Here is a 22,231-nt window from a genome sequence, read left to right on the forward strand (position 1 = left end):
TGGACCGTATTTTTAAGACAGTTGGGAAATCCACAAGGTACTTCCTGCACCCTTAGGCACCTGAATGCCTTTAAAAACTGTACTTTGCAAATCTGAGCCAAAGCATGTTGAAGTCTTTCTGCTGATTTTGCTTGATTAAGGAACAAGCTGTGGTAGAAGAAAGCCGCCTTCTGCGTCTTGAGGATAGTCATGTTTGGCAGGAATTATTTTGCATTGCTTATCGTGTAAGGATAACTGATAGCAAAGTCTGTTTAAATTAGATCAACTGTGTGTCGTAGAGAGAGAGTGTCTTTAGGTTGTAGGGTATCTCACACAGAAAACGCAGGGCACAGATAGAAAAAGGACTAAAAGCAGAGTCGGCCTAAAAATGGACTTTGGCCAATGGTAACAAAGAGGAAAGTGTACTTAGTGCAACTGTCTGCAATTTTGGCTGTCTCTGATCTAAGTAAATGGGATGCATACACTTGGCGGGGGGGGGGGTATACGCTGAGGGAAACAAACAAATAGCGTTGGAAGAATACCTGGAATCTGTGTTTCCGGTATTTCTTCACTGCAAAAATGATCCTACTCAAAACAATCAGCAAATGGCTGGCAGTATTGTTATTATAGCCATCAGCATAGCAGTTAAGTTCCTGAAATAAACTTATTTTCCTGTTACCTGTGTCCAGTGCATCTGGGTTTTTTTGTATAATTTAACTGAAGGACCAGTACTGTACAAACATTCATTAAAATGGCATTTTGCTTACACTATATACAAAATACCCAGAATGCCTTCAGCTGAGACAAAATTTTGACAAAACATGAGTGGGACGTGGGAGGAAGAATTTTCAAGAATAGATGGTCATCATTGTCTTTAAAAGTTTGCAACTTGCCTCAAAAAGAAAAAAGAAAGATAACAGACTAGAAGCAGATCTTATAAACAGAAAATATAAGAGAAGCCAGAAGGCTCAACATGTTAATGAAGTGTGTAAAGAACAAAATCAATCCAGTTTTTTAGGTTGCACTAGTTTATATCAGCTGTGCTGGCTTCCTACTCGCCTTTTGTGAAGGCTTAGTTTCCTTTTCTTCTACTTTCTTTGAAACAGTTTTGAGGAAGGTAAAAGAGAACAGTTTTCAGATCAGGTGCCTTTTTTCATTATAAAAAGGGCTTTTGAGGGCAAAGAATTGTTTTTATATGCAAATCCTGTGCGATACATGATGGCAGAGTGTGAAGAGTGGCATGTAATATATCACGGATGCAAGATAGCTGTAACACAGAGAACAAGATTGTTAACACTGCTAAAATGATTACACAATGTTTCCCCATTTTTGTGCCAAATTGTGTGATTTTCCATGCCTTCTAGTCCTTGGTGCTACTTGGCTGTAGGAGGAAGGCACCCTAATACTGTAGGAACTGACTGAGCCCATGCTAAGGAGCATCCTTGACAAGACATGTCCCATTTTGCCAACAAACACCTTGCAGGCCAGTGCTGCAAAAGCCAAGTTGCAATGCTGGCATGCTGTGAAGGAGCAAGAAAGAGCATAGTGCGGTGTGATTCAAGCAGAGTTTTCTAACTTCTCAGCCAGACACCTGCTAGACTGATCTTTGGACACTTGTCAAAAACGTAGTTTGGAGAAACATGGCTGCCGCAGAATCATAGTATTAGGCTGGGTGGAGAAAGAGGACATTGGTGGGCATTCCTTGCCCTATTTGGTGACTCTGGCCAACTCCTGACGCTTGCCTGAGGCTGCTCTGTCTTCTAGATTTCCATGTGTCTCAAGCAGTGCAAGGCACAGTTCTCAGAAGGGCTCAGGCAACATGCTGGACTTGGGAAGTTGCTTCCCGGGTAATTGGCCTAGGCCTGAGGGGCTTTTCCACAGGGCTGAGCAGAGGGGGATTGGTCTTGGCTTCAGCCTCACACTGGAAACATCTCCCTGTCTGTTCCATCATTGTCACTTGTGGCTAAGAGTTGGACTAACCTGATTATCATAAGATCAACTCTGGCATGGCAGTACTACCAAATCGGGGCCTCTGTTGTCTGATTCTACCTGTGCTGCCAGTGCAAGCGCAGACGAGGTCCTGGTGAAGCAACAGAGAGGAATGGAGACCCTTTCTGGCCTGCATCCTCCTTTCATCCGTGCTGCAGTGCTGTCAGTCAGGCAGCAATCCGTAATCGTTTGGGGATTATGTGACACTAGATGAGCTGGCATAGGAGCCAGTGTTGGAACAGCATTGGGAGTGCCAAAACAGCTTCTGGACTGTGAGATAGTGTGAATGGGGGGTTCTGAAGTCATCAACAGGTGAGTCCTTCCTTGTGGAGGGCCCTTGACAGGATGCTCTGGGGGAGCAATCCAGCAGAGCAAAGACAGGCATAGCCACAGGTGCCATCTTCTACATCGACACCAGAAGACCTTCTAAGTATCCTCGTACTCAAAATTAATTTTAACTTTCTTTTTACAGAGGCTACATCTGGTTTTGGCCCAAAATTTCAAATTCTTACTTGGATCACTGATTTTTGTATAAATTGAGAAGAGCTGTGTAATTTTATAAATCTGCTTGATCAAATCTAATCAGAATACTTATGTTCAGCAATTTTTAATCCAAGGGCCTTATGCTGATTAAGCCTCAAATCACGACACCTTTGTAAAGTAGGTACTCAAATAAGTGTTCACTTTTGTCTTGCCTTTCTCTTGCAGAATTTGAAGACTTGTGAGAGCATTAAGCACTTGGCAGCATGCGAGGGTAGAGATGATATTGAAGCCTAAAGAGATAAGCAGTTTGCCCAGATCTCCTTAACAAAGTGATGGTGAGTTAAGAACAAAATCAGGAGTTCCTGACTCTCCGTGCTCTACCCTGTACCCGAGGACACTATGTTTATACATTGTGTTAGGTAGGTGGAGGTAATAAAGCAAAATATGAACATTACATAGTAAGGTTGGTAGTCAAGTCACTGAAATGCACCTGCCCCTGGTACTTAGTGTGCTTAGGTTTAATTTTGCAACCTAAGCAAGGGGAAGGAAAGTAGAGGTAGCTCATTCAGAACAGTCACACATCAAAGGGGGTTGTGGATGTTCCTCTTTGCATTGTGAAAACAAAAATGAGAGAAAGGATGAGAAGAAATCACAGAATCACAGAATGGTTGAGGTTGGAAGGGACCTCTGCAGATCATCTAGTCCAACCCCCCTGCTCAAGCAAGGTCACTTGGAGCACATTGCACAGGATCATGTCCAGATGGCTTTTGAATACCTCCAAGGATGGAGACCTCCACAACCTCTCTGGGCAACCTGTTCCAGTGCTCTGTCACCCTCACAGTAAAGAAGTTTTTCCTCATGTTCAGATGGAATTTCCTGTGTTTCAGTGATGCCTGTTGCATCTCATCCTATCGCTGGGCACCGCTGAAAAGAGTCTTGCCCAATCCTCTTTACACTCTCCCTTCAGATACTTATACACATTGCTAAGATCTCCCCTCAGTCTTCTCCTCCAGGCTGAGGAGTGCCAGCTCTCTCAGCTTTTCCTCATATGAGAGATGCTGCAGTCCCCTAATCATCTTCGTAGCCCTCCACTGGACTTGCTGCAGTAGCTCCATGTCTCTCTCGTATTGGGGAGCCCAGAACTGGCCACAGTACTCCAGATGTGGCCTCACCAGGACTGAGTAGAGGGGGAGAATCACCTCCCTCAACCTGCTGGCAACACCCTGATGCACCCCAGGATACCATTGGCCTTCTTGGCCACAAGGGCACGTTGCTGCCTCATGGTCAACTTGTTGTCTGCCAGGACCCCCAGGACCTTCTCCGCAGAGCTGCTTTCCAGCAGATCAGCCCCCAGACTGTACTGGTACATGGGGTTATTCCTCCCTAGGTGCAGGACCCTGCACTTGCCGTTGTTGAACTTCATGAGGTTCCTCTCCGCCCACCTCTCCAGCCTGTCCAGGTCTCTCTGAATGGCAGCACAGCCCTCTGGTGTATCAGCCACTCCTGCCAGTTTTGTCTCATCAGCAAACTTGCTGAGGGTGCACTCTGTCCCTTCATCCAGGTCACTGATGAAGAAGTTGAACAAGACTGGACCCTGTATTGACCCCTGGGGGACACTGCTATCACAACCCTCTGAGCTCTGCCATTCAACCAGTTCTCAATTCACCTCACTGTCCACTCATCTAGCCTGCACTTCCTGAGCTTGCCTATGAGGATGTTATGGGATGTATGTTCAATAGAAAGTTTGGAAGGCAAAAAGCGAAAGAAGTGGAATGGAGTCTTATTCATAGCTTCTTCTGACTAGCAGACTCTTGACGTATCCATCAGGGAAAGCAGGGAAACAATCCCTCTAGTCCTACCTCATCTCCACATAATTCTTAGCTGTGATAAAGAAGAAAGTCAACATGGACCTAATGATAAAAGAAGCGAGACCCAAGAAGCAAGAAATCCAAAATGTGAAGCAGGAGAAAGAAAATGAAAGAGCAAAGGTTAACTTAGAAAAATAAATGTTTTAGGAGGCTGCTTATTGCCACTTTTTTGCAGTGTTTCATCATCTTGCATTGCAAGTAGTACACTTGAAACCAACATGATTCTTGACAGAATATAATTTTATAGTGGTGGAAAACTAGGTCATTTGGGATAAATCCTTGGCTGGTCTGAGCTTGCACTCAATCCATGTAAATAGAGGGCAAGTGATTTTAGGTCTGCTTGTGGCTGAGAAAATAACAGTGAAGTTTGCAGCAGCCTATAGTTCTCTGTGTGGAAGAGGGACAGGGCAGCAGATGGCTTAAAGCCCGTCATGCCTACTCAAAACTCACTTGAGCCAAATGAAATTTGTTAGCCCTTCTTTAGAAGCAGATTTCTGCCACTTTTGTCTTGGGGGAACCAGAGAACCTGGACCAAGGGATGAAGATTGATGAGTTAGTGATGAATATCACAGGTATGCTGGTTACACCATGCTGCAGAATTGAGCTCCTTACAAATACTGCTTCTGTGAGTAACACAGCAAAATAAGAACTATTGGATTAAGTAGGGGCATCAAAGTGAAAAGCAGGTATTAAAATAAAGGGATAGCACAAGATTCGCATTAGCTTGCAATGCTGGCAGGCTGGATTCTGTACATCCCAAAACAGAACAGTTTCCCTGAGTGGCAAGTATGGCATCAAACCCTAGCATGTGTCCTGCTTATCGGTTTTTCCCTCCAGTCTTGATGGTAGTAGCAGACCTTCTCATGCTGCATGCCTTTTAACATGAGTTGCTTTCATTCATTAACTTGGGGGAGGGCCAGCAGGAAATCAGAGATGCTTTTTTATCTACCCATATGCAGAACCATTTAAATGAATCTACTGACTCTGTTCCAGCATTGCAATTTCTTCCTTGCAGCCTTTATTGTGGTGTGTCTGCCCCTGATTGTGCTACATCAGCACTTCCACGTTAGAAAGAGCAATTCCTACCTAAATACAAGGAGGTGATTTTTCCCAGTCTGTCAGTTAGCCATGGTAAGAATAGGCCAGCCTCAAGGGACTGAAAGGCCATGCGTCGCTCACGTGTTCCACAGAGCCATGTTGTTGAACAGTCAGATTCTTGGAAAAATATATTTGAACCTCTGTTCTTTAACTGGGTATTTGTGCCAAGCCTTATTTTGTAAATTAATTTTTTAATGCTTGAAGATTAAAAGGCTTTCAAGACCAAACTGTTTGGATTGCAACACAGCTTAGGGGGAAAGTATTGGAACATCTCTGTTATATACGCAGCACTGGTTCCTCAGAGGTAAACTTAGCCCTCAAGAAGAAGGATACAGTTATTACAAATGTTGAAAATAAGTTTTTATTATCAAATCAATAGAAATGTAGCAACAGATTGGACATGAGGAGAGAGAGAAAGTGGGGTGTGGGTATTAGCCGTATAGGAGAGCGATGATTATTACATAAGATTGTATTAGAACAGCACCAAAATGTTCTGAAGTGACTGGATTCCCTTTAAATAGCTCTTGTTATTCCAGAGTAGGGGGAAGCCCCTGCTACAGAGAGTTTACAGATTAAATAGACAGGATAAGCAAAGGATGGCTGAAAGGAAAAGAAAAATGTCATTCCTGTTTCACAAATGGGGCAATGAGGCATCGTGAGATTGACATGATTCTCTGGAGAGAGAAATTTTTAACTTAAATGGCCTTAAAGTCTGCTTTTTTGCATATGTCAAAAATTGCAGGAAAGATATTCTATAAAAATTTACAGAACAGTGCATCCTTAAAAAAGAAGAAAATTGTAGGATCCATCTAGCAAGTTTTTTTAAACCAGTGTCAATAGCAAATATTTCAAGATAAATAAAAATGTGTCCACATTAAAAGGTGACCAACAAAATATCATCCTGGTTCAATCTAATAGGTTACAGTATTCTGCGCATCAGGTTTTTAGATTAAAGCAAAAAAAAAGTAGGAAGAGTAAAATCAAACTCGAAGAAGCTTTTGATTTGCAGAAATAAAAGTAGGAGATGAATTCTGGTAAAAATGACCTTTTCATTATATTCGGGAAACTATGAAGACGTCTTGGGGGAGGAGATTTATGACACTGCACTTATTGGCAGAAGATGCAAGCACAAGTTGTTAGATTAAGGACTAGTGTTGAGTTACATCCTAGAAGATAATACCCATGGATGGTGCATCCTTATTAAACAGGCTAACTGGGGTAGCAGTGACATATGTTCACAGTAGCTGAAATAATCAGTACAATTGTCAAAGCAATGCTGCAGGAGCTTTTTTCTTAGTGTTGAGAGCAACTGATAAGGGTGGATAACCAATAAACATATATTGCCAATTCTGTTTAGTACTATTCTACAAATCAAAAGCTGAAAGACAAGTGTGATCAGCTGTCTCAGGATCAGGCTCTGCAAGCTGTGGCATGTAGTGGATTCAAGGTCAGATTCACATTCTTTCAGTATGTAAGAAAAGATTCTTTGCTGGGGACTGCAGCAAAAAGGGTTCAAACCTTCCCAACACAACATCCTAAACAATTGCAGTTAGTAACAAGAAACAGGGCTTAACTGTTGTGCTAAAGGCACATTTACCAGGATCTCTCTGTTTTTCTGGGCTTGCATTTGAATTAACTTTTTTAGTCCATCACATTTTTCAGAGGGCAGTTTGTTCTACTGACCCTACCACCCAGATTTCAGACTTACTTACTGAAGGCGTGCTTGCTCTGTTCCCTTGTTGCCAATACAGTCTCCCATGTCTCAAGACAACAAGATGTTCCTCCTGCATCCCATTCTTTCTGTTGCTGGTCTCTGCCGCATGTGTGCTTGTCTCTTTGTTCCCCTTACCCTTTAATTCACTTGTCTTAGCCCACGGGCAGGTTTCTAGCTGTTTGTTTTTGTCTACAGCCAGGCAGCCTTCAACCTGCCGGTTCGTCCTTCTCCCCACTGCATCTTTCTCTGGTTCTCACCATGAGCATGAACCTCTTGACTCTTCATTTCCATCATGGAGTCTCCTACCCACTAAATGTTGAACTCAACAATACAAAATTCTCCTTTAACTTGGAAATTCACCTGTAGTCTTGTTTCTTCCAGAACAACTTGTGGCCAAATGGCTGATTTTCTATTCAGTTTGGGAGGGTTTTCCATCCATTCTATGCCAAAGGTGCAGTCTAGTTATTACAAGTAAACAGGTTTCTAATGGCTTTATATAGCTTTATTGATAGATAATGATATACACAGAATAGCAGTCATGCCACCTATTCACCAACAAAATTGTATATCCAATATACATTCCAAGATACGAAGATGCATTTTTACAAGATTAAGGATGTTTACAAGTATAAGATGTATGATAAAGATCCATTTGATCCTCAAACTAAATTTTTTTGCTTGCAGCTCTTTGTAAGGCAGTTGTAAAATCTATTTAAACAAACAAAGGCACATCAGAAAATGAATGCATTTATCACAATTCTGCTAGACCTTGAACACATTCTCTTACCTGTTTTTCAAGTATAAATCTTTGAGCATTATATTTTCCTCACATGAATAAAAGGTCAAAAAAAGGGAGAAGGAACTGGAAAGAAGATGCAGACATTTAATAACAGTCCTTTTATGTGTTAGATGGGCTAGGAAATTAGAATTTGCTTCACTGAAACAGGGCAGCAGTGCACAAAATTTCAGCTTTCCAAGAACTGAGGTGGAATTTGGAAAGGCATAAATGCAGTAATAGATTACAGAAGTGAATGCTGCTGTTAAGCAGAAAGGTTTCCACATTTCTTTGAACCACTGCAACTAATCTTTGCATACATTGTGGGCTGTCTTTTGCAAATCATATCACTTCAGAGAGGGATGAACCCCTTGAAAAGCAAAATCTGCTAACAAGGCAACCAGAAGGATTTGAGTTCTTTAATCGAGTTCATGCTGAATTAATGTTGCATTTTCAAATGCTGCTTAATGACATGGAGGATGGCACAGCCATGCCATTTTTATACTGTATGAACTAAATTCCGAGATCTTGAGAGGTGCTTAGAGATGGCATCTATCTCACTCAAAACTAAGTGCCTCTCAAATTAAAAAAAAAAGAATAATAATACTTACACACAGCTTCTATGAAGTGCTCATCATCCACAGTTCCAAAAGCACTGTTAGAAAGGACGTCAGTATCATTATTCGTGCTTTGCAGATGGGGAAACTGAGTCAGATGGCAGTCGTGTGCTTGCCTAAAGTCATCCAGAAGGTCTGTAGAAGACTTAGGAACAGCTACAGTGTCCCATAAATGCTAATTCTGCCCTATAATCATTACTATCTTGTTTCTGCCTCTGGACTTTGCTTGAGAATAAGCTGTCTTTCTTGAGAGAAGCTTTTTAAGTGGGCCACTTGATTTCTGCGAGGCGCCCCAGGAAGTCTGAGTTTGGGCAATTTTGAATCCAAGGCCTCTCTGGTATAGAGTCGTTCATGCTCTTCCCAGTCACACTTCCCTCTTCAGTGTGTATATGAGGCCTTTGCAGAAGCCACAGATAATTTGGGATGCAGTATTAGGGGGCAGACAGCATGCTGATTTATTTCCCTTTTATTAAAGTCATACACTGTGGTCTTTGTTGTTTCAATAACTGCCAACCACAAGGACCGGAATGAAGAGCTGGGAGAAGACTGAGCCAGAGATGACAGAAGGAGAGCTAATATATTGGCACACGGTCTTTGTAATGGGTGTTTTACCCTCCTGTGATAGAGGATTGCCCTCTCACAGTATTTGTTCAAAGATGTATACTGAAGATCAGTCCAACTGATGCCTGAAGTTTTAGTCAGTGTTGTTTGATAAGTACAGCTTTTACCTGTGTGTGAGGAAAGAAAAAAAAACATGATTAGATGACTGGAATTTTTTTTATTTTGATAAAAGCATCTTCAGGATCTCATATATGTGATTTCTAGGACAAGCAGTTAGCCTGCAAGCAAATTGGGCATAGACAAGACTATCTGGAAAGCAGGGGGAGAAAGAGGTACTTTTCCTGTTAAGGTACTTGTATGACTATTACATAATATAATAATTACTAACACTTATTTTGACCGCTTCGTCCTGAGATCTTAAGTCCTGATAATAATATCAGGTATCATTATCCTTATTGAATATTAATGGAGAAAGGGTGGATGGTAATGTGTGAGTCTTGGTGTGATTCCCATTGTGGAGACTGTTCACTAAGGAAGGTCAATATGAACTGGCTGCAGGTTTTCCAAAGTATCTCACCTTCCCCGTGGAAAATGATTCAGTTACAGCTGGTAGAAAGTTGAATATAAAAACAGAATAGTGAGATTGAGTTGCAGAGATACATATATTTTTACCTTGTACATCTGTTAGCTCCCATTCCTGTTTTTGGTCTTTTTATTTATTAGTTTAAAACTATTTTACTTTATTAAAGTAAGTTTGAGAAAAATCTAGCACTAAACATAAAGCTTTGCCTGGTAAGATAAACTTGGCATAACTGCTGTCCACAATTAATTTATTTTGGTTATTTGATTTACTCCAATGGCATGTTCAAGGGGCAACTTTAGTCTTAACAACACTCTTGTGGAGTATAGGCAAACTGATCTTAAACAAACAGAGATATTGTAGGGTTTAATATGAAATTAAGATTTTTACTTTTCATTAGTTTATGTATATCAAAACTTTCCTTCAGGGAGCTGGCTCGTCAAAATGCACCAGTATTTTTACATAAATTACTGCTGACCTGAGGAATTACTTATACACCTACTTAAATCCATCCTGTTTGTCTTAAAAGTGAAAGAACCTTCTTAAAAGCTGATTCCAACCAAGGCCATAACCTTCTGGAAGATTTTGTAATATTTCGACATTGCCTTTTAGCCTAGGTACAGCTATATAGGCTTCAAAAGCACTTCCCATGAAACTCTGTAAGTAACTGGAGAGTTAACCCGCTCTGAGCTCCTATTATTATATTACTCTCAAACTAACTAACTAGTACCAATCATTGACACTGCAGACGCTGAGTAACAACGTTGGTTTCCTTTTGCCGTTGGTTTCCTTTTGCCATATTCCTAATTGGTGGCAAGATGCTGTTTCCATTTTAAGTGCTTCTCATTTCTAATAGTCCAGATAGGATTCATTTACTTTAAAGAGACGTCCTATTGCTTGTACTAAGTGTCTACAGGCCACAAGCAAATTCTTATGGAAGTTTTTTGTTGCACAGGTTACTTAGCATGCCTCTGGTACTCCAGAAGTAGTGGCTGTATTTTGCTGCTTTTAACCAAGTAAAACTCCCATTAAACAAGATTATGGCTCAATTAATGACCAAACAGTTTGACCCAGTGTTCATTTCAGTACCATTCCTAGTTTCATTTTTTTCCCCTCTCTTACTATGCTATCACTTTCTATTTGGAAAAAAAATGTTAACATGAAGAATATCAGCAAAACAAAGGACTTGGGTTTCTTAATAAGTTTGAGCAATTGACTAAATTCTCAAGTTTCCGTTGAGACTGAAACTTCATTTGAACTCTCCACTACCTCTAAATCTACAATTATCAAATTGTTCCTCAATACTGTGGGAGTGAATAAGGCAACTGTGTTTTTGAGATATTGCTCATAATTACTGGAAAAGATAGGAATATTAGTAACAACATTCATAAGATTTATAGCTTGTTTACTGGTGCATGAAAAAGTAAGTGCAGATCACTGAGGGTTCTTTGCTATGAGGTCTGTGAATTAATGTTGTTATCCATAATTTATTTTTCTCCATGTGCTTCTAGTCTACATTCAGTTGGCGAAAATAGTAAAGACAGACAGAGAGTAAGGAGGAGTAACCTTGAAAACATAAGGTTTGCTTCGTATAATTACCATCTTCACCCTGGCCCTGAAAACAAATAGAGAAGCCTATTGTTATTTAATTACTGGCTTGGTATCTTGCTTTAAAAATTGGACACCCATTCATTAAAACATAAAAACTTGAGCAGCCCTCTTGCTCAGCTCCTGTGCCTTCAACATGGTACTCCTGTGGGAATTTTGGAAGAGTGAGAAATGCAATATTGAACACTCCAGAAAGAGTTCAAATAAAGCTCTCAGCCTAATGTGATCACTTTCCTGTATTTTTACATGTGTTTATATATGTTTTTCATAAATAGTGCTTTCTAGATTTAGAGCACAGATTAATATTTACTTCCACATGTATTTCTAAATGATATCTTTAAATGCACTTTCTGTACATTTAAATATATATTAAGAATGTTGGAGAAGAAGAAAAAGACAGTACTAGCTTGATAGATATACTTCTGTCTATTAAGTCCTAGTACATTTTTCTCGTTAACTCATGTTTATACCCATGTAGATATAGATATATGTATTTAGAGAGATAAAAAAATGGTACAGTGCTTTGAACATGTACAAACTGTCATACCTATACTGTAGCCAAAGGAGGAGAAAGAAAATGTCTATAATGTCTTTTTAAGCTGAATTCACATGAACTTGGCTAGCAGAACACATCAGTTAGTGCTCTGCCTTGTAGACCTTATCTTAGCAACACATCAGCTTCACCTTCAGCACAACTTCCAGTCCTCACATTTTAAACGAGTAATAGTTTAACAATTAAAGAAAATGTCTTTCCTGTGCGTGTTCTTCCTTCAATGTTTCCAGATTAGCTTCTGGGTTCCTGCCCTCCTATTGTAAGGGCCAAATTCTGCAGTAAATTCATGCACGGGTAGACATATTTACTGGCTCATTTTGTAGTTAATCAAGGTTTCATTGGGTAACAGAATTGTTAAGTTAGAATATCCCTAGGCTGACTGAACCTCAACATTTTTTAAATTGTTATTAAAGTTTTATGGACTGGCAGTATACTGGTTTACATTTATTTACTAGTTACTCATTCTTCAAATTTATAAAATAAAACCAACCAGAGGGATGTGTTTGAACATTCTAGATGCTTCTGACACATATCTGAAAATGTAATAAAACCCGTCAAAAGTAGCACCCTTGCAAAATGATAGGAAATCATCAGGTAGTTCAAAAATTAAACCAAAGGGCATATTTTCTATTCCAAAAGGATTCACAATGATACATAATTTTATAGTAACTGTTCTTATAGCGTGGACCTTGTGCCAAGTCCTGATACATAAAGGACAGGGGTGACTTTCAGCAGTATTGAGGAACTCATTCAAAGTAGAACCTGAGAGCTGTTGCTAATGTAATCTCAAGGGACAGAGTTCATCTCCTCAACTCTAGACACCTGACCATCCAGAAGAACTGAGATTCATTCTTCTGTCAATGGCTAGACTAAGACTCCTCCAGAACAATTCACCTTACTTATAGGTTGAGTTTAGTGCAGTGCAATCACAAAAACATTTTCATTGCTTCTTGACTTAGTCTTGAAATTTAAAATAGTTTCTCACCATCACAATAGTGAGATTCCTGTGGCAGCCCTGTTAAAACATTAAAAAACAAAATGGCTGTTTTCACTATTAAAATGTACTTTAAACATTATGCTCATACCCTTTGAACCAATGTTTGTTCTCTTCCCTTTTTTTCTTAGAGTATATTTCTTTAGGCATGAGTCTGAAAATATTTATGCATATGCTTGGCTTAGGTTTGAAAGTATTCCAGATGTGGCTGCTCACATGCTTACAGTAAATTGTTGTGTTTGCAGGATATTTAAGTGCTCAGACTGTGATGAGAGTAGTGTGTTTTCTTACACTGTCATTGCTGAATATCTGAAAATGTTTAGAAAGCTGACTTCCACTGAGACTAATGGAAGTTAGCCACCTAAGTACCTTTAAAAATCTGCACCCTGGAGCTTTTGGGGTAGAAACATTTTGCCCCTGCAAAACTATGGAACAGTAGGCCTATAGTTGTGTTTTAATAGCAGTAATAATACTATTTGTACCCATTGTTATTATTTTAATGCATATAAAAAAATCTTTCTTGTTTTATGTTATTACTCCTGGACTTGCTCTGACCGGAGAAGAGAAGGCTTAGGGAGAGCTTAATAACAGCTTTCCAATCGCTGTGAGGAGGTTATCAAGAAGATGGAGCGAGAGTCCTAACAGTGGTACATGGTCAGAGGACAAGAGACAACAGGCATAAGTTGAAAACAAGGGGGGATCAGACTGGATATAAGGAAAAACTTCTTCCCCGCGAGGACAGGCAGGTGGTGGAGCACGATGCCCAGTGAGGCTCTGTCCTTGGAGGTTTTCCAGACCCTACTGAGCAACCTGGTCTGCCCACTGGCTGACCCTGCCCAGAGCAGGAGCTTGGACTAAGGATCTCCTGAGGTCCCTTCCCACTGAATTTTTTTATGAGCTGCTGTTTTGAACACAGCAGTTTTAAAATAATAATAATCAGATAAAAATGGATATTGCATTCAGATGACAAATGAAATAATTTAATATAGTTCTGTATGAACTACAGAATCAGATCCTTCCTTGATACTGTAAGTTAGTTTCATTATAACTTGTGAATCACTCTAGTGGTGCCACATTTGCCAGCTTCCATGTACTTGAACATATCTGGTGAAAAGATAGGTGGTTTTCACTGTCTAGCTGTTGAGAAAAATAAGTTGTCAATGCCTTCATAAACCATAAGAGAGGGAAGCTTCAGATTGCTAGGGTTTTAGTTATTAATATATTTTTAGGTTTCTGACAACCCAGCAAATGTTTTTGAAAAACAGAACTTCTCTGTAAAAAATAGTCAATATAGTTTTCCAAATGAGACTTTTAATACATAAGATGTAATGTACTGCAAATCTTTTTCCACACTTGGGTTTTCTTTAATCACATATCATGGCAAAAGCCAGATATACCTTTATTCCATAGTATAAAGCAATATGTGTTTATATTATACATTGAAAAAAACCTAATTATATTTTTCATTTCAAAAAGGTACCGAAAAGTCACATCAACCATGCTAATCTTCACTTTAGATTAAAATAAAAGAGAGTGAGAGAGAGAGAGAATAGCTACAGCTTTTTGCATTTTTTTAAAGTCTGATTTCAACAGCTGCAGAGAGTAATTATTATAAAGGCTGTAGTCCCAATTGTTTTTGAGTTGATGTTGTAGCCATACCGTAGCAGATACTCAGCAGATGCAGACTGAAGCACACAACTTGAAACATATGGCAAGATAAAATCTGAAAGCTATGCTAGCTAGCTGCCATAAAGAGTTTGTGAGAGAAGAGAACCTTAAATCAACACAGACTTTTAAGGAAGGACAGCACAAGCATTATAGGATAGAAATGATGATACCACTCTATCACTTGGGCGTCTGTAGCTGAAATCACTGGAAACAGAAGTTGCTGTGTTTTATTCTAATTGAGGGATGTTAATGATAATTTCTTCAAGACTTCCAAATAACAATCATAATCTCAAAGCTCAATTATTGTACATTCTGTTATTTCAAAGTCTTTCTTGTGGTAGCAGTATTCCCAAGAAGACGGAATAAAATTTCATATAGTAGCAAAAAGAAAATACATTTCAACATGAATGATTCTTATTAACTGAGTAAACCATTGAGGAAATTTCTGCCTTTTGGAAGCTGTTGAGGAGGTTTCCACTGGAAGCATAATGTAAATAACATACTATCTGCCTTTTTGCCTGATGGACATGTTTAGTTCCAATTTCTGTGGTAGAATACTTTACTGAAATAAAATGGTCATTCATTTCATTTTAATCGTTCCATTGCAGAAACAGTTACATGCATCTTAGAAGGCTTGTAAAGAATTACATTTTATAAACAATATATATTTCAATGTTGATGGGTATCATGCCTTAAAACTGAGACCATTCTTTTCACAGATATATACCCATACACACACATGCATACATTAAATATGCACACAGACAGTAACACTCTGCTATCTGTCACTTGTCTGCCTACTATCTTGGATTTTCATTGCCAACCACTTAATACTCTGCTCTGCTAACCGTTGGTATTACCCTGTTTTTCAATCTTTCACCCTTGCACCACCCATCTTCTGTTAAAATTTTCCCTGAGTTGCCTGGTCATATTGAAGCATGTCTGTCAGCAGCAGCTGACATCACGGAACTACTTTAAGGCGTGGATGACACTTTACTAACTGTGCGTTTATGTTTTCTTCCATATATTTTGGTGAATGTATTTCTAGTTCCCATATAATGTTTTCTTCTGTAAAGTAAGTGCTGTGAAAACAGATTATGCTGTCTTCTGTTGTCAGTATTTTTGCTGTTTCAATATTGTTTATGTATGACACTAATGCTAGTAGAACTGTGTGGGGTGACCAGTGTATGGCGTGTAACAACATCTTCCTTCTGCATCCAAGCCTTTAAGATCCCACTTTTTTGGTTAATGTTGTTGGCATATGGATGGGAAGGATCTTATATTGCAATGTATTGTCCCTGTGAGTATTTATTAAGCCCCTGAATGCATCTCCTCTCTATTACACCATTTCTTAGGGGAAAAATCACTTCACCGTCCATTGACTTACTAACCATTGCACTTTTCAATAACTCATCCTCAACAGATAGAAGTGTATGGCTGTATATGTCTGAAATATGTGTTCAGATCTTCAGAGAAAAGAAACAGCATGAACCATGACCAGCAGATATTTCACACTGGAAAAGAATAATTTTATGTCAGAATGGAACTGCTAGATACAGTAAATGGCAGCAATGGCTCCGATTACCCCTTAACTGAACAGGGGGAAAAAAAAAAACAAATCAAATAGGAAATGCATACACACAGTGTCAGAAACACTTAAAACGTTCTGTGCGTGCATGTAATTGAAGTGAAAGTCTTATTGCACCTGCTGTTCAGTTGAGAGATGTACCGCAAGATAACAACGACATGGCACAATGCAGTAGCATGTGGCACGCTTTTACTTCAAATCTTGCAGTCCATATTGCTTACTCAGTAACCCCTTGGTGACAGGGAATGTGATTTGACTCAGGAATTATATAATCTTTGATTTACATGAAATATCTGACTTTTTTAAGAAAATGTAGTCTAGGATTTGGATGAATCACTCAGACATTCTGTTAAGACTTTTTTTCATGAGCAGGAAAAAACTTCTGCTTCAGAAAATCCTGTTATGAAGTAAAAGTAGAGCTGTTGAGGATTCTGTTCTGTGCTTGACTGAGTCCAGAGAGGAGAGTTTGGGTTAAATAAGCATATGTTTTTGCATTGTCATTATTAATATTATTATAGTAATTACTATAATCAGTACATTTATAAGAATAATTTTAAGGTTAATAATAAATCTATTATTCTAGGTATATTCATCAAGACATTCTATTTCATTAACCTCTATACAGTTTTATTGGGGGGAAAAAACTTGTAAAACAAATGAAACGCAGCTGGGGGAAAATGAAATGAGTATGGAACTTCATAGTTTGACCCAGATTACCCCATGCATGGAATTTACAGAGGACACAGATGTCACATAAGCATAAGAGTTCAGTTCAGACTATCACAGAAGCCTGGATCAAGTTTTTCATGAAACTGTAGTCCTATATATTGTATTTGCTGTGGTTGAGAGTTTTGTTCCAGGGGAGAAAGCTGAATCCACACACTTCCAATTTTTCAGTGCTTGTAATTTGCATCTGTCTATGAATTTGAGACAAGAGCTCATTTCTGAATTGTACATTTCTATGCTCTTTCTGCAATTCTACTTTTGGTGTAGCTGCAATATTAAGGAAAGCGCTTTGGGGTAAGAATTAATGTCCCAATCCTGCAAAATTAGCATATACATATCTGGACCTGGTTTAATCTGTGGAAGTGAGTGGTTAGCTTCCCAGTGACCTCAATGGATGTTTAAATCAGACTCGTGTACTTTTATGAAGTAATGGTAACTCTGTTTGCCTTTGCAGGATTGAAGGCAAGGATGCTTTAGTCAGTGTACTCAGTTAACAAACTCATGCAGAAAAGGTACAAATATTTGAAGTTAAGAGCAGAGTTCACTTTTTTTTCTGAAAATCTTGCTTTCTCAATGGCTTAGAGAAAAATGTCAATCAGTGAAAAATGAAATTGATAATTCCTATTGGAAAAGTGATGTAAAATAATGCATACATTTTACACATTCTATTTTTAGGTGAGCAAGATCTTTTTCGTTTACATAAATAAGTAATTTCTTTGTTGTGTCCTTGTTTTCACTCATGACAAAGACAATACAGCCTTGTAGCTCAGACCTCATTTTCAGAAAGAAGTTCAAGCATAGCAACATTAAATGTAATCATGTAATCAGCATGCTCTGCAATATTACTACTTTAGGGACAGTGAAGTTTATAAATCAACAAAACTTAGTAGTAAAAAGCAGTGCACTTTTTAAGGGGGAACACTGTTTAGAAGAATAATGATTAAGTGAGATGGAAATGATGTTACTCTTAACAAAACAATCTACTGAAATGTTTGGAAAATGGAAATGCCAGCAGGCAATTTGCTTCATTTTGAAATAAGCTTCAACATTGCCTTCTGCCAGTGTGATGGTAGGACAAGGGAGGCATATATACAAACACATGCATATATATGTATATATATTTATAAAGGTACACAAACACACAAACATCCATGCATACACTTATGTGCATATACATTTGTGCAAGGAGATGATAATGCTTTACTTTGCATTGCTTATGTTCAGCTCTTTAAATCTCATATCTGCTGCAGTAACAGCTCTCTCTTAATGTCTCATGGCAATTGCATAATGGAAGTAAGGCCCTTCTTACAAAAATACTAAAAAGTTTTCAAACATGATATTAAAGAGTTTCAGGGTTACTGAATTTAGCTTGACAGAGCCTCTTCCAAACTTTTTCCTATACATGGAGAAGTTCAGGCAAATAGCAACAGCAAAGAAAACCTTTTTGTTGCAAATAAAACTGAAGGGGATATTCTGTATTGTAGTTCAGAAATTTGATAAATTTATTTTTGCGGTGGGAAGAGGGAATATGTGGAATGGAGAGTGGAGGCCATAGAGTATAAAATTGTAAGAGTTTTAGAGGAAAACTGTGAGAGTCAGTTTTGCTAGCCTAGAACTTAGGGTCCTCTAAGTTCACCATTGTGTGCACTTCCTTTTATATTTTGGCTAAATTCAATTCTTATAAAGCATTAGTAGGAAATACTCCTTAGTTGTAGTACTGCCTTTAAAGGCAGTTTCTTCAGTTTCATATATTATGCTCATGCTTATAGCCTTTGGCCATGCTGAATTTGGCACAGGCTTAAAAAGTGTTCAGAGTATTTTGAAAAGAAAGCAAAACTTATATGAAGGTGCATTTATATGCAAAATACATGTGAAAATGATGCCTGATTGGTGAAGTACTTGGGGGTGGTGGGGGAGGTCCCTGGCAAGGGAAGCAGAGGAATGGGATTCGTGGGGGATGGCTCCTGTCCTTCTGGGACATTACATTTGCTAACCGACCTTCTCTAGTTGTGTCAAAGCAATTGTTCCTGCTCTCCCTCTCAAAGCCCAGATTTAGGTGCTCTCTGGTCCTCTGGGCATCTCAGTGCTAGTAGTTTGGAGTTTGTATCTGTCTGAGGGATCGCGGGGCCCTGTTTATAACCATCTGAGCTAAAACTGTGGTAGCTCATCCTCACATTTGGAAATCTGAAAACAGGATTTCAGAAGCTTGCAAGCTAGGTGGAAACAGATTGGCCAAATGTATACATTGGCTTTCAGGCCCTAGGAAAGAGATGAAAAATTGCATGCTGAGATGCTCCTCTCAGAGCTGTCCTGTTAGCATGTATACATCTGACCCAGCAGAGAATGTCACTCTGGGAAGACTGCACTATCTCATGTCTTGTGGAGAACCACTGCAGTTTAAACTTGATTTTATGCAAAGTCCCCTAAAATCCATATCTTTTTATCATTTCCTGGGAAATAGTAGTACATCAGTGAGTCACAAGGTAGGGGCAGTGATCCAAATGTACAGTTGTTTGAGAGATAGCAAAGTGGTGGGACCAATACAAGAGGGAAGACACTGCTTACCCAGTGTTCCAGCTCATGCTCTACCTGATGGAAAGGTACCCAAAATAATCACACCGTAATTCCTCCTCCAACACTCAGACAAGATATTCTACACTTTGATTAAGAAAAACTGCATTGAGGTAAGGTAATAGGGCATCTTGCAGATTATGTGTGCAGATCCTGCTGCCTTTATGACATATAAAAACTTATCAAAAATACTTCATTTCAGTGTCAATCTTTACATCTCCAAAGGACTGGAAAAACATTAAATCTTATAACCCATATGTGAACAGGAAGGGTATATATTATTCTTACAATTTCTTGCTTTTATGCATGAAATTATTAAAGCGGACTGCACCATATCTTGCTCAAGAGGTATAACATGTTACTTCATACCTATTCCTGTTGGAATTGGTAGGACTGTTTGCTGAATAAGGAGCTTTTCAGCATGAATCTAGGTGTTGTAACTTGGTACTGCTAAGTGTATCTCCAAGGACACAAAGGGAATCAATTTCAGAGCCAAAATGGCAATTCAGGCATTCCAGGTGATAGTTTCAGAAGTATTAACATGATTGGTTTGTTTTGCCCTTCTGGAGGCTTCGCATAATGCCAACTGAGACAGAGAAATCAAAGTAACATCTTTGGGTCGCATCCTATGCACCTTGCTTGCTCCTGGCGGAAACCCTCACTTCTGTACCCTGTTCCATTTCCCGCTAAGCTTTCACATTTGTGATTCAAACACTCTCTCCAGAGTCAACAAAGTATGTAATTCCTGCCAGTGCTGGCCGTTCTGTTACTGTGATGTGCAACTGTCACATTTCATCCTTTATCAGCAACAGCTTGGAGATACAGTCCTTCCCAATTACAGCAGTTAGTGACATCAAAAATCAGAAGATTAGATATGAAATTGGCACACTAAGAATGTGTCCCTCTGATGCATCTCCTCTGGTGTTTTCCTAGCTCACACACACACGTGTTGGTTGCTTGGATTCACCTCAAACTTCAGGAACTTAAGTGGTCTTTGGGACTAACAGTTCCCAGAGTCACATTGTGACATTGGGGAAGTGGCTGCTTATGGCATAGTTCCCCTGAAATGTCCATTAATTCTGTTTTGGAAGCCTAGGCTGTTCACTGACAACACTGTGCAAAGCATCTGTGCAATTTGAGAATTCTGCCGGCAGCTTTTCTATAATAGGAACAAATGTACCTTACCAAGAAATGACCCTTGGGATGAGAAGAAACTGTCAGAACCTCCTATCACAGCTGATTCTGGTGGGGACATCATATTTTGCCTCAGAAAGTGAAGTTCTTTATCAGTTCATAGACAGCTCGTTCTAGCTTTATGAACTTACAGGAAAATTCAGAAAGTTATATGAAGACATGAGCAATATTGATGCTGCACTCAAGGCAATAATTGGGCTTTGTACCAATTTTTTCTTTTATATTGTATTGAAACAGTGAAACACCCTATGTGATAGATTTAGGAGATATTTTTTGATTTATTTTTTCTTCTATTATTTTATCAATACTTTTAGCTTTTTTTTTTGGTCAAAGTATGGAATAAATCCTCATCTTTCACTTCTTTCTGTAGGTCTCCAGTTTAAAATAGAAATAACACATCATGGATCAAGAGATATTTTTGGTAAATCCTGTTAGTATTCAAAATGCTAGTCAGCTCCAGCCATCACAGAACAGATATTAAAAAGAGGTGAAGAAGATTTTTAGTAAATCAATGTAAGAAGTCTTTCTTATAACATCTACCCATGTTTACATAATTTATCTTACATATCACCCTGAGAGGAGGAGTTGAATGTAAACTTCCTTCATCAGTGAAGAAATGGCTTCACTGCATGTCACAAAGCTCAGAGACATCTGAGCTAGTTTTAAACTCTCTCATCAGGGTAGACACCTGTACTACCATAGTTGGATTTTTTATATCCAAACTCAGACATCTCCACAGTATGCAGAATTATTCAATAATGCCCCTGAATTGTAGAGTGCATGCATTAACACCTCATAACAGATGTATTTCTTATGTTGTGATAGCTTTCCCACCTGGTCTCAGATTATTGTGTAGATTTTGATTTTCCCCCCAAAATGACCAAAATCATAGTGTGAGTCAGGAAATTAATACCAGACAAGCTCAACTGAAATACTTGGGAGTTTTTGCCATTACCTTCAGCAGCACTGGGATTCCACCCTTGGTGCTCTTTAGCAGATTCCCCTGGATAAACTGCAAGGGCAAATACATGGCCAGTCCGGTGGATCATAATGTACTGCTCAGAAGGAGGAGGATAAATCTTCTTAGTCCCCTTAGACAGTACAGATCTCACCCTGCATCCAGAAGCCCCTCGTTATTACAGTCTCTCCCTTGAAGTAATTCTGAGGGTTAGCAGAACAAGATTTCCAAATAAATTTAACTTTTTTCCCACATAAAGTGACATCGTGTCAAATTACTGTCAATACTGAATGTTTTGTTTAACTCCAGCAAGTCCAGCCATATGTTTAAGTATCAGCTTTCATTAAAAAAAAAAAAAGACTTTTCATTTTACATGTTTTTTGAGCTTTTCTTTGCAACCATCACCTGATGGCATTATTAAGTGGAAAGGCCAAAAACTAGCTAAAACATGAAAAACTTCCTATTTGCCTTTTTAGGGCTTTTTAAGCTCTTAGAGCCCTTGGGGGTGGGGGTGTTCAGCCACTCTGTACATTTTCTGGTGCTTAACTCACTTTTGAGATCTGAACAGATAACACTGAGTAACATAAAAGGAGAGAGAGAAACAGGCGGGACAGATTCTTGGTAGCACAGCTCTAAACAAAAGAAATACGAGGTATTCATCCTGTCTGCTTTACATTCCTGTTGTAAAGATTTCGGTTCCTTCTGCT

At 39.0% G+C, this 22,231-nt stretch overlaps 1 long non-coding RNA gene across 6 annotated transcripts in view; it reads left to right on the forward strand.

The window, feature by feature from the left end:
* Positions 1 to 22,231, forward strand: part of LOC106490678 (uncharacterized) — a 31,183-nt gene that overhangs the window by 3,878 nt on the left and 5,074 nt on the right. For all 6 annotated transcript variants that reach the window (XR_010884871.1, XR_010884861.1, XR_010884869.1 and 3 more), the window contains one exon: positions 2,677 to 2,786. This is a non-coding gene — a long non-coding RNA (uncharacterized lncRNA). The remainder of the gene's footprint in view (positions 1 to 2,676; positions 2,787 to 22,231) is intronic.

This window comes from Apteryx mantelli, chromosome 1, assembly GCF_036417845.1.
Source record: "Apteryx mantelli isolate bAptMan1 chromosome 1, bAptMan1.hap1, whole genome shotgun sequence".
Lineage (NCBI taxonomy): Eukaryota > Metazoa > Chordata > Aves > Apterygiformes > Apterygidae > Apteryx > Apteryx mantelli.